The 16814-nt window shown below is 41.6% G+C and overlaps 1 protein-coding gene across 1 annotated transcript in view; it reads right to left on the bottom strand.

Annotated features, from left to right (window-relative positions):
- The window catches only part of GALNTL6 (polypeptide N-acetylgalactosaminyltransferase like 6), a 1828331-nt gene that overhangs the window by 1518134 nt on the left and 293383 nt on the right, over positions 1-16814 (bottom strand). The window lies entirely within an intron of this gene.

Here is a 16814-nt window from a genome sequence, read left to right as displayed (position 1 = left end):
ACAAACATAGAAGAGGATTCTTTACGGTAAGAGCAGTGAGACTATGGAACTCTCTGCCTGAGGAGGTGGTGATGGTGAGTACAATAAAGGAATTCAAGAGGGGCCTGGATGTGTTTCTAGAGCGTAATAATATTACAGGCTATAGCTACTAGAGAGGGGTCGTTGATCCAGGGAGTTATTCTGATTGGAGTCGGGAAGAAATTTTTTATTCCCCTAAAGTGGAGAAAATTGGCTTCTACCTCACAGGGTTTTTTGCCTTCCTCTGGATCAACTTGCAGGATAACAGGCCGAACTGGATGGACAAATGTCTTTTTTCGGCCTTATGTACTATGTTACTATGTTACTTGGAGTGCCACATACGGCATAGAGTCTCAGGGAGATCTATCCGTAAGTTGGTTTTTGTCAGGGACACACCATAGGATCTCAGGGAGATCTATTTACTTTATCTAACTGTCGACAGAGATTTTTTAGTACCAGGGGTACATGTAAGAGAACTGACCTACCTTGGTTTGACGCATACCTATATTTAGAGTATAAGATACATAGAGTGTTAAGATTCATCTGTTTGTGTGAGAGCTATTGTTCTGGTGGTAAGTGTAAGAACATATCTCACTGTAATAATATCACTCTGTCATTTGGTGAATTTTCTTACTGTGGGTGGAGGAAAATCTAAGTGTGAGTTTCCCCCTCCCAACCAGGGACTGCAGGCTGCAAATAGTGACAGCCTAGTTCTCCTTCCCAATCTCATGTTGATTGTAAAGCAGAGCGTTTTCTCATGGACCTCAGACAAAATACAAGACTTGGAGAAACAATTATATGAGAAGGAGGCAGCGGGATGCTTTGAGATCAGGAAGATACAGACCCCCACACATAGTTACAAAAGTTCAGGAGCCAAACGTGAGTAAACAGAGACAGCCGAGACATTTCTCAGTTGCTGTCAGCCATTCCTGCAGATGCTGTCTGTTTCAGCGTGATAGACTTGAAAAATGCTTTCTTCTCTATCTCGGTTGATAAGTAGACCAGACTCTTTTTGCTTTTTTCCTTGAGGGTCGTCAACTCACCTGATGCAAGATGCCCCAGGGATATGCTGATTCACCTGTAGTGTACAGCATTGTCCTTCAAGACAGTTTAAAACCATGGCACCCCCCCCCAGGGTTCTGTACTCTTGCAATACGTGGATGATTTGTTATTTGTGCAGTATGTCAGAGGAGGCCAATGTAACAGATGGTTTATCTTTGTTGAAATGGTTGTCTGAATGTGGACACAAGGTGTCACGCAAGAAAATGCAATGGTGTAAAAAGCAAGTTGAATACTTGGGTTTTGTTCTCAGAAAGGGAGAAAGGAGAATCAGCACAGAAAGAGTCCAGTCTGTTGCGGGCCTGGTCACCCCGCACACCAAGAAAGAAATGTTATCTTTCCTTGGTATGATAAACTACTGCACACAATGGATTCCTGATTGCTCCTACTATGACAATGTAATAAGACAAGCCACTCTGGCAGACATGCCAGATCTCATCAGGTGGTCTGAGGAAATGTTTAATGCATTTGATTATTTGAAATGTTCTTTAACCCCTTAAGGACACATGACGTACCGGTACGCCCTATTTCCCGAGTCCTTAAGGACACAGGACGTACCGGTACGTCCTGACTTAAAATCGATATTCCGGCGCCACGGGGGTTAATCGGAACGGGATGCCGGCTGAAATCATTCAGCCGGCATCCCGTAACAACGCAGGGGGGGTCATTTGACCCCCCCGTATCGGCGATCGCAGAAAACCGCAGGTCAATTCAGACCTGCGGTTTTCTGCGTTTCCGGTCCATTCGGGTGTCCTGTGACCCGATGAACCGGAAAAAGTCTGCGATCGGTGGCGTAATTATACACCACCTATCGCAGTCCAAGGATTTGGAGAGGCGGTGCTGGCCCTGGTGCTGAACACTGCTGTCCAGGGTGCTGATTGGTGCAGGGGAGAGAGGCGCGAGATTCAAACTTCCTGCGCTCCTCTCTCCCCTCCTCTTCCTGTTCTGCACGAGCACCCGGCAGCATCGTCCAGCACCAGCTCCTGAGTCCCCCCTAATCGCCATCCATCACCCTCCTGCACCCATCGCCACCCAGGTAGGTTAGGGTCAGTGAGGGAGAGGCACCGTTGGGCAGGGAAAGAAAGGAAAAGTTAGCTTTTAGTACTTTTAGTACTTTTATTCAAAACTTTTTTTGATCCATCTATCAGACCCTAGACCCCCCCCTGCCACAGAAATTTCTATTCTAGGGGTACAACAGGGGGCTTCAAATTGGACATGGTATAAACAAAACCAGTCCTGCAAAATCTGCCTTCCAAAACCCATATGGTGTTCCCCTCCTTCTATGTGCTCTCGTTCGGCCAAACAGTAGTTTACGACCACATATGGGGTGTTTCTGCAAACTACAGAATCAGGGCAACCCATTTTGAGTGTTGTTTGGCAGTTAACCCTTGTTTTACTCCTGGAAAAAATTGATTATATTGGAAAATTTTCCAAAAAATAGAAATTTAGAAATAGTTTCTCCATCTGCCATTAACTCTTGTGGAACACCTAAAGGATTAACAAAGTTTGTAAACCCAGTTTTGAATACCTTGAGGAGTGTACTTTCTTAGATGGAGTCACTTTTTTGAAATTTCTATTCTAGGGGTACAACAGGGGGCTTCAAATTGGACATGGTATAAACAAAACCAGTCCTGCAAAATCTGCCTTCCAAAACCCATATGGTGTTCCCCTCCTTCTATGTGCTCTCGTTCGGCCAAACAGTAGTTTACGACCACATATGGGGTGTTTCTGCAAACTACAGAATCAGGGCAACCCATTTTGAGTGTTGTTTGGCAGTTAACCCTTGTTTTACTCCTGGAAAAAATTGATTATATTGGAAAATTTTCCAAAAAATAGAAATTTAGAAATAGTTTCTCCATCTGCCATTAACTCTTGTGGAACACCTAAAGGGTTAACAAAGTTTGTAAACCCAGTTTTGAATACCTTGAGGAGTGTACTTTCTTAGATGGAGTCACTTTTTTGAAATTTCTATTCTAGGGGTACAACAGGGGGCTTCAAATTGGACATGGTATAAACAAAACCAGTCCTGCAAAATCTGCCTTCCAAAACCCATATGGTGTTCCCCTCTTTCTATGTGCTCCCGTTCGGCCAAACAGTAGTTTACGACCACATATGGGGTGTTTCTGCAAACTACAGAATCAGGGCAACCCATTTTGAGTGTTGTTTGGCAGTTAACCCTTGTTTTACTCCAGGAAAAAATTGATTATATTGGAAAATTTTCCAAAAAATGGAAATTTCGAAATTGTTTCTCAATCTGCCATTAACTCTTGTGGAAGACCTAAATGGTTAATAAAGTTTGAAAAAACAGTTTTGAATACCTTGAGGGGTGTAGTTTCTAGAATGGGGTCATTTTTGGGAGGTTTCTATTATCTAAGCCTCACAATATGACTTCAAAGATTTCTTGATTTCTGAAAAATTTCAAAATTTGCTTCTAAACTTCTAAGCCTTGTAACATCCCCCCCCCAAAAAATATATCATTCCCAAAATGCTACAAACATGAAGTAGACATATGGGGAATGTAAAGTCATCACAATTTTTGGTGGTATTACTATGTATTACTGAAGTAGAGAAACTGAAACTTTGAAATTTGCTAATTTTTCAAAATTTTGGGTAAAAATTGTATTTTTTTATGCAAAAAAATTAACTTTTTTGACCCAATTTTAGCAGTGTCATGAAGTACAATATGTGACGAAAAAACAATCTCAGAACGGCCTGGGTAAGTCAAAGCGTTTTAAAGTTATCAGCACTTAAAGTGACACTGGTCAGATTTGCTAAAAATGGCCTGGTCCTTAAGGTGAAATAGGGCTGTGTCCTTAAGGGGTTAATGACAAGTCCAGGTTTGGGCCTCCCTGACTACAAACTCACATTCCACGTATATGCTCGACAAAATTGTAAAACCATGGCGGGTGTGCTTACACAATATCACGGAGGCAAGTTACGTCCTTGTGCCTTTTTCTCAAAGGTGGTTCCGGCATCTGTCCAAGGAATGCCGGCCTGTCTGAGATCTCTTGCAGCCTTTGCTATGATGGTTTAGCTTGCAACGCCACTCACAATGGGACATGAGACTATCCTGTACACCACACATGATGTAGTAGGCCTTCTCAAAGGCATACACACACAGAACATGTCCGCACAGAGACTATCTGGATATGAGATTCTACTCCTCAGCAATCCCTCCCTCCAAATCAAATACGCAACATACTCACCTCCCTATCTTGAATGCCCTATTAGGACTTAAAGGACCTGAGGATCACTTGACAGAGGCACATGATTGTATACACGCCGTACAACATGACACACATGTTGTCCTGGAAGCCAGACCCATCACATACCAATCTGCACAAGCAGCAGAATTGCACTCACTAGAGCATGCATACTACATGAAGGCAATCCAGTCACCATTTACACTTTCAGCAGGTACGCACATGAAGTGGTCTGGGACCACGGGGTCATTTGGCAAAAGAGAGGATTCATTGCAGCTGATGGTAAGCACATCTCACATTCACAGCTTGTCATACAACTTTTAGAAGCCATAGGATTTCCCTCACAGATTGCAATTGTCCACTGCAGGGCGCATACTGGTGGTAAATATCATATGTCCCAAGGCAATGCCCTGGCAGACGCTGAGGCCAAGAAGGCTGCACTGATAGCCCCGGCCACATTGCAAATGGTGAAATTAGTACCTCCTTCACTTGAGTTAACTCAGATGCTTGTGAATCTCCAGTCCTCAGCTACTGATGATAAAATGGCCTATTGGTGTTATCCAATCTAGCAGAAGAATCCTAGGACAGGATTAATCTGCAAAGAGGGGAAGCCATGCATACCACAGCCCAGCTCCCCTCTGTTCATTGCACATTTTCATGGAGTAGGACACAGCAGCATTCAAACAACACACATGCTGCTAGCACAGAATTTCTATATTACAGGCATTAAACAGTTAGTGTCAGATTATGTGGGAAGGTGTATCACATGTTTGAGGAACAACCCAAACACCAATGTAACCAGATTGATTAAAACCCTAAGTGAAATTGAGGAAAAAGTTGCTTGTAAGTCTCCTTGTCTTCCACAGGAACCAACTCACCCATTCCAAGAGGGAGATATTGTGCTGATAAAGAAATTAAAGAAAGGAAAATTTGCAGGAGACTTCACCTACGGACCACTGACTACAGTGGTAGCCGTGACCCGCACAGCTGTACTTACAGAAGAAGCACCTACCTGGGTCCACACCACCAGAGTAAAACTTGTAAAGGAGGCACCCCAAAAGAAGGTAATAACGGGGACAGACAGTCCTGACCTCGAAAAAGGACAAAGTGAGGTACTAACTGGAGCAGACAGCTCTGACCTCCACCAGGATGCACTCCCTCAATTCTGGAAGATGGCACAGACGGTCCACTTGGACTGTGGGATTACTGACGATCCTAATGACTCTGCCGGAGGATAACAAAGCTGAAGTTGCTATAACTCAGAAAGGTGGAATCACTACCTTCTGGTACAATTCCTCCAGTACTCACGTTGCAACTTACTCCTTCTGTTTATGCAGCATAATGAAGTGCAGTCCTTCCACGAGATGCGGCAACCACTATAAGAATGGACATACCCTCAGAAACAAACAAACCCCCTCAAACCCTGTATCTTAACTTTTAACAATATATTTGACCCAACATATGAGGAGGCTCTTGCAGCAGAAACTGGGTTCTCTGATGCCAACCTATGGTTAGAATGGATGAAGTACAGTGCAGCTTCAGTAAATAAAAGTAATTGTTATATATGTGGGACCGCTAAGCCTCACCTAGGTACTGTGCCCTTAATATTGCCCTCTAGTGTAGAGGAATGTTTTTTGCAATTATTCTCAAATTCATCTAGTAACCAGTCTGCATGTGAAGAATAGAAGCAAAAATACCCACTCCTCATAAAAACTCCCTGCTCTGGTGCAGGTATACATATCTATCCTGGTAACTATACCTGCCACAGAGGGGGAGATCAAGGAAGATCCCTGGGTAATTTCACTGAAGGATACTGTGCAACTTACAGTGAAACAGATACCTCCTTCACACAGACTCAAGTATACTCGATTAGAGATGTATATTGGATCTGTGGGGATGGAAAGATAAGATCTAGACTAGAGGGTTCCTAGAAAGGTGAATGTGCTCGTGCTAAAGCCATAATTAATATACACATATTTAGTGAACAAGAGACCCCTAGTGTATGAAGAGTGACAGGGACCAAAAGATCACTCCCCATGGGTAGTTTTGATCCTCATGTGTATATAGAGGCAATAGGCTTCCCAAGAGGGGTCCCTGATGAATTAAAGGCCAGAGGTCAGGTGGCAGCAGGATTTGAATCCATAATTCCCCACGTAACAATCAACAAAAATGTAGACTGGATCAACTATATTTACTATAATCAACAAAGGTTTGTAAACTACACCAGGGATGCGTTACAGGGTGTAGCAGAACAGTTACAGGCAGATTCCATTATGACATTTCAAAACCGCATGGTACTCAATATGATACTTGCAGAGAGAGGTGGTGTCTGTAAGGTATTGACAGACCCCTCATCCTGCTGCACGTTCATACCCAACAACACCGGCCCTAATGGTAAGGTCACACTGGCAATAAAGAAACTCGAGGATTTATCAATCGAGCTCAAAAGAAACTCAGGTATCGATAACCCTTGGGATCAGTATTTTGGCTGGTTCACTAACTGGAAACAGGCACTTGAACAGTTGGGAATCAATATCCTGATAATTATTATAGTAATAGCAATAGTTGCAACATGTATCATACCATGTGTACGGAAACTGATAATGAAAGGAGTATCAAATATGTCATTTTATGAGACTCTGCTGCCTAATCCTGAAGACAACTCACATGAAGGATATAGAAAATATCTGGAGGTATACAGGGGTATGGGCAAGGGTAAGAACCATATTATCTAAGAAATTTGGTTCTAAGAGGGGATTGAAGAGAAATGTGACTCCATCTTGTCTTCTCTTACAAGTACAGAATTGTTATAACATCTCACCCACGCACTGTTTCACATCCCCCCACTGTGAGTTAGGTTCACTTATCTGTCTCAGGACAGATTCTGGGAATATCCTAGAACTAGAACAAACGTTCTTGTTTCATTCAGGGTCATTCGGCACAACTACGTACATTCTTATATGTGACTGATTAAAACCTATTATTTCTACTCATTGCACGTATACATACCATAAAAGGATGTTCCGGTAGTATGTGTGTGAGCACCAATGTTTATCTTTATGATTGGTTTAAACGCTGTTGCTATGCAAACTTTTCTACTGCCTATATAAGGCCACGCTATGGCACAATAAAGTTAGAGTGTTTCTCAGTGATACTTGTGTGTGTGTCTATTATTGCCAACTAAGAAACATCTCTCCTGACGTCAGTGTCTCAAACCAAGGTGGTCGTAGAGGTCCAGAAAGGTCTAAATCCTTTCAACAAGTAACATAAAAAAAAAAAATTCTTGTGTTAGTCTCCTAAAGTATTTCATGAACTTTTTACCGAGGTAAGAACTTAAGACAATAAGAAATAAAATATTTCTAAAATTAGAGATTCCACCTATGTATTTGTTACTGGTCTCAGAAGCATCGTTTGTGGGTCTTTGTTTGTGGGTCTCCACTTTCATAGTGTGTCATCTTTACATGCCATTAGTACCATAAAAGTATTATTTTGCTAGTCCTCCCACTACCTATGAACCACATAAACTACACATATTTATAGTATATAGCATATCCAATTGCCATGTCAAAATTGCAAAGTCTTGCTTCCATGGCATCAGTTATGATTCCAGACATTAACCTGTCCTGGACAGAAAAATGTTGCATGCTGTGGAAGCCAGTCCAGTGTACAAACTGCATAGCTCTGTCATCGGTTTTGTCGGGCTCAGGCATAAAACAACCAGATGCAATTTACATCTGTAAATCCAGCCTAAAAGGCTCAGTTTCCTTTTATTCATAGTTGTTACATTATGTCCTTTCTACCTATGCTCTGTACCACAAGGTCCTATGAGGTTTCCTGAACTTCTCTTCTCTGTAATAGCAGTTCAACTCCTCTTTCACCCATAAATTTCCTGGCGTACCAAAAATAGGTTGTTTTTCTTTTCATTTCCAGCATTACTTGGCATCTTTATATACTCTATTATTTTCTTTACAGTCTTTTTTTTCCTGCACCTTCTAATTGGCTCCTCTAAATAGTTTGTTTCATTCTTTGCTTTCATTCTGTGCATTACTGTGGCACAGAAATCTATTATCGGGACTTAAATGTGTCTCTGCAGGTTTGCAGTAAGTAAATGCAAAGTGTCTTGACTGTTCCTTTGTTACAATAGTCAGATGTTATCTGCCATTATGATGCCATTACCTATGCTGTAGTACCTTGTAAGCAATTTCTTACACTTGCACCTGTGTAAGTATAGTAAGTTTATGATGTTTCATGACATTGTGGCTACAGATGGTAGCATTAAGAATTGATTTTGTTTGGCTATATAGTTATAAATAGTTGAAAGAAAAAGTAAGTAAAACTATTGAAAATCAAACTTATAGACACATATAATCTAACTTAAAGAGCATCTGTCTCAATGTATGGTCTCCTGATTTAAACGTTGTTGTCCCTCTGCAGATCAGGCCTCCATTGCTGAGAAATTAAGCCTTCTGTATTATGAAAATGAAAATTTTGGTGCAACGAGGGCTTCACACTCTGCCCCACCAGCTCTGAGTGACAGTGTCAGGCAGTGGCAATATAATCTCGTCTGGTCCTGCATTCTAGCCCATGCTCCAGTGCTTTAGGAATTGGTGCACGTGCATGGCAGCCCTGATGCTTGCCTGGGCTGAAGTCAGTACTATGCAGCCCTAGCAGGAATCAAGGCTATACTGCCGGTGCACTTAGGGCCAGGCAAGATCACATCACCACTGCCTGGCTCGGTCGGTTGGAGTGGAGGGGCAGAGATAAGCTCAAAAGGGAAGGGAGCTGCTGGTGTGATTAGGTGCAGTGGTGATGCTTGTATTGCACTAAACAACTCATTTGCATAATGCTAAAGACTTAATTACTCAGTAAAGACTTAATTACTCAGCAATGGAGGCATTGATCTGAAGAGGGACAACAATTATGGAATCAAGAGACTGTGGTGAAGCTGTCTATTTATTTGGTTTATTATTCGGGTACATGGTGACAGATGCTCTTTAACTAATAACACACAAACAGTTGTACCATTCGTGTCTCTTATTGAAAACACTGAACGTTCCTCCCTGAAAATATGTCTGAGTTAATTCATATTTATGGGATGCCTTATGTGCACAGCCCTATTCAGGTCATACTCTCAATAGGCTTAAGATTGGGACTTTGCCATTCTAGTTTCAACTATTTTTTATGAAATTTACTTGTGTGCTTTGAGTAATTGTCTTGTGGAATAGCACAACATCTATCAGCTTGAGGTCATGGACTGCTGCCCTTACATACATTCCCCTGTAAAATTCCTCTTAGAATTTATTGTTTCTTCAATGCTTGCTAGGTCCCCAAGTTCTAAGGTAAAAGGGCAGCCTCAAACCATGATGCTCCCTCCACCATGATTTAGAGTGGGAATGAGGTTCTGGTGTTTGTGTGCAGTGTTGTTTTTCCTCCAAACCTATAGTTGTGCATTTGTGCTAAAAATATACATTTTTGTCTTGTGTGTCTCATTTTCCTCTAACCCATTGTGGAGCATCTATGTGGTCTTGGATAATATTGAGATATAGCCATAATGTTTTTTTTTCCTGGCATAACAGTAATGTGGGCGGTCCTACTCAGGGATTGACAGCCTTCACCCGTATGCTCAGTGATGCAGAGTTTACCGCCAATCAGTGAGTGGCTCTGCAGTCAATACTTCAATGCATAAAAAGAGCAATGGTTTAAAAGAATACATTACAAGTTTTACTGAATCTTTTCCCGCAAAACTACATATTAATCCGCTCAGCTCCTCCTGCTCTATAGTATGCTGCCTATAAATTATACTGCACTTTCATGGTGACAGGTTCCCTTTAAGAAAACACATTCCTGTTAACCAAACACTAATCAATAAAAAAAAAATGCATTGTTCATAATGTTAAATTGTTTTATGGACAGCATAACAATGGCAACAAGCCCCTGTGCACCATTGGTCATGTGGAGACATATTTCCCTTGTTCAGTCAGATTTCCACTCCATTCAGTTTTAATCTTCTTGAGAAATGTGAAGATGTATTTACGGCATTTTAAACAGCAGTTTATGTCCTTTGTAACTCATCCAAGACATGGAATTATATGATAAAGTAGGAATAGTTGAGTGTTTAAGACTTAGTGCTGTGATACAATTTAAGGATGGCTTGGTTGACATTCTTATATCACTAGAAAAGATATATAATATAATATAATCTTTATTTTTTCTCATGAGCTATATTGAAATATTCAAAGCTCTAAAAATGAAAACATTTATATGGTTAAATGGCCTGCATCAAAGGTTCCAACAAGGTTCTATCCTATCAGTTAAAGCAAAAAGTACTCACTCCAGGGGGAAGGTGGTGGTATTGAACAGCCATGCAGGACTTATTCTACAGAATTAGGCCCTTTAATGACAGCCATACAGAAAGGTATTGGTAGTCATTTTGCGTTTATGGCATTTTTTGTTGTTGCTTAGTTTGCACATTGTGATTTTTTCTTAACTTTTTTGAACTCTAATAGAGAAACATATAGGAAGAACACTGGGAAAATTGTACTTATGACATGTGGGGGAAAAAAAGCCACTTACACAGAATATACAAAAATGCTAAAAAAAAATCTAGTAGATTTTTGATTAGCTTTGACTTAAAGTAAGGGTGCTTTGACATGAGCTGTTATATCTCTGGCAATGAGTGCTGATCAACAATTGTGAAAGTTGATCGGCGCTCATTTATTGTTTGCAATTATTGTGAGGCATTTTATGTGAATCACTGTTCATACAGTTTTATGGGACAAACCCTTTAAGCCAATTTACATAATAATCCCTAAATCTTTTTCAGCTGCACTGAAGAAAAGGAAGGGTATTGTGGTTGTTCAGGATCTTGCAATAATAATAGTCACATCAAAAGTGACAATGTTGTAAAACTAAAACTGGCCTTAGATTTTATTCACATAGTTGTTTGATTGTTGTACTTAGTTGCACTAAGTATTTAGTACCAAAATTGAATTAGAATCCATCAAAGAAAAGCAAGCAAATGTTACCCAAAAGACTTTTAAGTAAGGATGAGCAAAACATTTCAGATCAAACTTTGCTTTTTTCCCCGTTAGTTTTAGACAAATCCACTACAACTGCGAGTTGTGCCATTTTACTGCACATGTCTGTGGGAAAGAAAGCACTAGGGAGGAAGAAGGGTTCTCATATGACCTTGAGAGGAAGTGGGGTCAAGGCTTGCTCTGATTGGCTCCTAGGCTAACAGGCAGCCTGGATGAGCCAATCAGCGCTGCAGCAGGCAAAGAGGTGTCCTAGCAGAATGAGCAGAACAACATTCTGTGCTGGGCTGTGAGTGACGCTGGTTGAGTGTTATAGTGTCTGCCAGAAATCTTAGGGAGTCAGGGACAGCCAGAAACCAATCAATCAAGCTTATTGCCAGGGACAGTGAAGGGAAAGGCTAGGATTCCAAAGAAGAATTGTGTGTGTTGTATACAATAGAAAGAGGCAGGGCAGCTGACAGTCAGGAAAAGAGGAGACAGGACATGTGGCTGGCTGTGCCTGCTATCAGAAGTGTAGGTGCACCTTGAAAGCAGCTACCTGCAAGCAAATGCTTTCACTTTGTTTTCCCATTTTGTTTTCAGCAGAAATAGGTACTCCATAAATCAAGTGAATCATTATTTGCCCATGCATCAGCAACATTTTAGCTCTACTCAATGGAGCCTTTGTCAATTGAGTAGAGCTGAAACATTGCTGATGCATGGGTGAATAAAGACATCTACATTTTTCACTAGATTTTTAGAGTTCTGCCTCTTTTTCCATTTTTTGCATCAACTGTAGATTCAGTGTATGTATATATATATATATATATATATATATATATATATGTATATACAGCCAGGTCCATAAATATTGGGACATCAACAAAATTCAAATATTTTTGGCTCTATACACCACCACAATGGATTTGAAATGAAACGAACAAGATGTGCTTTAACTGCAGACTGTCAGCTTTAATTTGAGGGTATTTACATCCAAATCAGGTGAACGGTGTAGGAATTACAACAGTTTGCATATGTGCCTCCCACGGTCTTTTTTGGGGGGGAGTGCTTTCAACTTACTTAAGCAGCATCTATATGTTATTATTGCAGTAATACCCATGGTGTGACAGCAACCTACCTGTATGTGTTAAGTTGAAATTGAGCATCAAACCTCAGTTATCTGTTTATGTATTTTCAGTTTCCATATGGTTGGAATTCTTTTTTTTGGGGGATTGTTAAATGTAATTAATCCAGCATATATATTTGATTACTACACCAATAGACAGGGTAGCACACAAGAGTATCTGGGAGTGATAACAAATTTAGGCCCCAATCAGTTTCCCTATTTCAACCCTTTCCCGACATGTGAAGTACTATTACGTCACATATTGTGTCTTTAAATATGATACTGGGTAGCTTTCCTCTATACCTAGAAGTAATCTCAGCTCTGATCATGTCTATAATAATAAACTGGGTAGTTTCTATAATAATCTATCAAGTGTTTTATATGACCATAGGCTGATTGAGGTGCTGCACATTGAATATACACTCACCTAAAGAATTATTAGGAACACCTGTTCTATTTCTCATTAATGCAATTATCTAGTCAACCAATCACATGGCAGTTGCTTCAATGCATTTAGGGGTGTGGTCCTGGTCAAGACAATCTACTGAACTCCAAACTGAATGTCAGAATGGGAAAGAAAGGTGATTTAAGCAATTTTGAGCGTGGCATGGTTGTTGGTGCCAGACTGGCCAGTCTGAGTATTTCACAATCTGCTCAGTTACTGGGATTTTCATGCACAACCATTTCTAGGGGTTACAAAGAATGGTGTGAAAAGGGAAAAACATCCAGTATGCGGCAGTCCTGTGGGCAAAAATGCCTTGTGGATGCTAGAAGTCAGAGGAGAATGGGCCGACTGATTCAAGCTGATAGAAGAGCAACGTTGACTGAAATAACCACTCGTTACAACCGAGGTATGCAGCAAAGCATTTGTAAAGCCACAACACACAAAACCTTGAGGCGGATGGGCTACAACAGCAGAAGACCCCACCGGGTACCACTCATCTCCACTAAAAATAGGAAAAAGAGGCTACAATTTGCACAAGCTCACCAAAATTGGACTGTTGAAGAGTGGAAAAATGTTGCCTGGTCTGATGAGTCTCGATTTCTGTTGAGACATTCAAATGGTAGAGTCCGAATTTGGCGTAAACAGAATGAGAACATGTATCCATCCTCTGATGGCTACTTCCAGCAGGATAATGAACCATGTCACAAAGCTCAAATCATTTCAAATTGGTTTCTTGAACATGACAATGAGTTCACTGTACTAAAATGGCCCCCACAGTCACCAGATCTCAACCCAATAGAGCATCTTTGGGATGTGGTGGAACGGGAGCTTCGTGCCCTGGATGTGCATCCCTCAAATCTCCATCAACTGCAAGATGCTATCCTATCAATATGGGCCAACATTTCTAAAGAATGCTATCAGCACCTTGTTGAATCAATGCCACATAGAATTAAGGCAGTTCTGAAGGCAAAAGGGGGTCCAACACCGTATTAGTATGGTGTTCCTAATAATTCTTTAGGTGAGTGTATGTATGTAGTGCAGTAAGTCTACTGTGTTATGTGTCACTTGTGCAGGAGGTAGGAGACTAGTGACCCACCTTGCTCAGGGGCCCACCGGGGGATTCACCTGTACCCCTGTGGGTCAGTCCAAGCATGTTGCTAGTTTTAATATAATGAACAGTCCCTCCCCCCAAAAAAACATTTGATTGGAAACATGTGAACAAATTAATACTTTGATTGTATAATTTTGATAGTACGGGCGTTTTTGCATGTGGTAATACCCATGATGTGTATTTTTTATTTTTTTCCAGGACCTACCTTCTCAAAGTTGCTGCAGGGACCCCTATATTCAATCATTTTGTAGCGTCTTGCTGCTGTGTAAGCAGGTAATATTTGAATGTATACGTACGGTGAGCCCCCAAAATAAATCTTACTGATGGGCCCTAGGCACCCCAGCCCAACACTGACTAGCAGTATATATATGTGTTTACTACTTCAAGGGTAGTACACAACATTATTTAAGAGACTCAGAGAGAGAATGTATATAGTAGTAACACATCTATCCAGCCATAAGTAGTGGTAGTAGTAGTAGTTGTACACCACAGTTGTCCTTGCTGGCTTTAAAAAAGTGCAACTTTATAGCTGAGGAAAAAAAGATGAGATTGTGGATTGGATGGCTCACTCCTCTCATTTGCAGCAGGATGACGTGGAGGTGACTTCAGAGTCCGACACCGTGCCATGGAGCCAGGGGTCACAGCATTCTTCTTGCTCCTCCTCCTTGCAGAGTCAAAGAATGGAGTCCTCCCAGCCTTCACTGCCCCTTCATAGAAGTGCGCCTTTCTTTTCACTAAGACGGGGTAAGAAAACTCCACCACTTGTGTGAGAGCAGTCAGTGTTTGTAGTGCCCTGAGGAGGAGGTGAAGGAGCAGGCTTCAGACCCCAGGCATAGGCGTGTTGCTGGTGGTAGTAATAGTGGCACTCTTAGCCGTGCTATTAGTATTGAGGGCAGCAACAGTGGAAGTCGGGGAAGAGCAGGGGAGTGGGCCAAAGAACCCACCAAGGTATCCCACAGTGGTGAAAAGGAGGATTCCGATTACGATTGTGTGCTGGATAGGACCTGGAAGCCAGATCAGGGTGCTGAGGAGGAGGCAACATCAGAGGAAGAGGGTGATGGCAGCAGAAATAAAGAGTATAGGCCACGTACCTCCTAAAGAACAGTTAGGGCCACGTCAGCTACTGGATCTAGTGTTGCTGCTAACGCAGTGGGTGGGTTAGGCCCAAAATATGCCAGAGCTAAGTATAGCTCGGCTGATTCTACCCCTGCACGAGCATCTCCATTCTGGCAGTTTTTCTTCAAGCTGCCGGAAGACAAAAACATTGCCCCGTGCAAGCTGTGCAAAAGCAAAATACGACGTGGGCAGGCAAACACAAACCTAGGCACCACAGCTCTGTTGAACCACATGAAGCGGCATCACCCCATCCCATGGACAAACAGAGGTGGCAGGCAGCCACCGTGGCAGGAATTCCCTCCTCCTGGTCTAGATTGCAGCAGCCAGGCCGCATCCACAAGCAGTACGGTGTTTTTTCACATAATCATCATCCCTTTCAACTTCTTCAGTGTGCAAGCTTAATTCCCACGTGGGCAATTTTCTGGCAGTGTAGTTGCTGCTGTATCATTTTGTTGAGTCTGCTGACTTTCAGGAACTAATAGTGTGCGCTCAGCCTCACTAGAAGATTCCTAGCCAGCATTATTTTTCCCAAAAAGCCATCCCTGCCTTGGATTTTCACGTGTCGGACAACGTTAGCCGCTTCCTGCAATTCTTGCTGTGCAGCAAGGTTCACACCATGGTGGATTCCTGGAGCAGCTCTTACAGGCTGGGACAGTACATGTTTTTCAGGGTCCACTGGGTCAATGTTTTTCCGGCAGAGGTGAGGCAGCACCCCGGCAATGAGGCTATTCCTTTTGACCCCCCACAGTTGTGTTGGCCTGGCAACCATACCAGGCAATTATCTGCCTTTTCCTCCATGGACACATTCCCGTCCCCAACAGCTGGGCACAAGATCACTCACACTACCCCTCCGTCCTATCAGATGTTTCAGGTCAAGTGCTGCCATGCCGTGTTGGAAAGCTTTGGAATATGAAAAAGCATGATACATGTGTTGCTGCAGTGTCTTTTTAAACATGCAGTATGATAACACTGTCAAATGTGTGCTTACCCATATCTATGTAAGTCAGAGTCACTCAGACAACATTTACTATTGCTGTTATTGTGTTCCAGAGCCATTAAAAAATAAATGAAAAGAGACTTTTTCCTATGATGCTAAAATATATATACAATATATACCAACTTTCAGAGCAATTGGATCAACCCTTGGTTCAGCCCAAATCAATTTAGGTCCGAACCAAACTTTTTTTTAACATTTGGCGAACCGGACTAGAAACTAATCTCGACTGGTTGGCTCATCTCTACTTTTAACACAATTTAGTATGGTATATGTTTTACTATTAGTGTATAAAGTAGGAAAATAAATACAACTTTTGTATCATCTGTTTTTACATGTCGGGCGGTGTCACAACTTGTAGAAAGTGTACATTTTTTTACATTTTTAAGGGGCAGACAATTTTCAAATGTTTATCCTCCAGGCCTGCAAAGAACCAAAGGAGGAGGTATGTTTATAGCTGTGTATCTGCTAATTGCAAATTGAATGTAATTATCTAACATAAGACAGCAATTTACACTGCAGTCTCTAAAAATGCAATCTCACATCAGATTCCTTCTCATAGAATCCAAAGAATAAGTTAGACTGTTAGATTTTCTATCTCACACTATGATTTATTTCTATTGATCAAACCTCCTGCTGATTCATTTTATATGAAGTGCGTGTGAGATCTGAACTGCTAAAATTGTCGTAGCAGGGTGTGAAAAAGCCTTTTAAGTACAGAGTAGCCAT

Source organism: Bufo bufo, chromosome 2 (assembly GCF_905171765.1).
Source record: "Bufo bufo chromosome 2, aBufBuf1.1, whole genome shotgun sequence".
In the NCBI taxonomy this organism is placed as follows: domain Eukaryota; kingdom Metazoa; phylum Chordata; class Amphibia; order Anura; family Bufonidae; genus Bufo; species Bufo bufo.
Note: the sequence above shows the minus strand (reverse complement) of the source record. Positions and strands in the feature narration are given on the sequence as shown.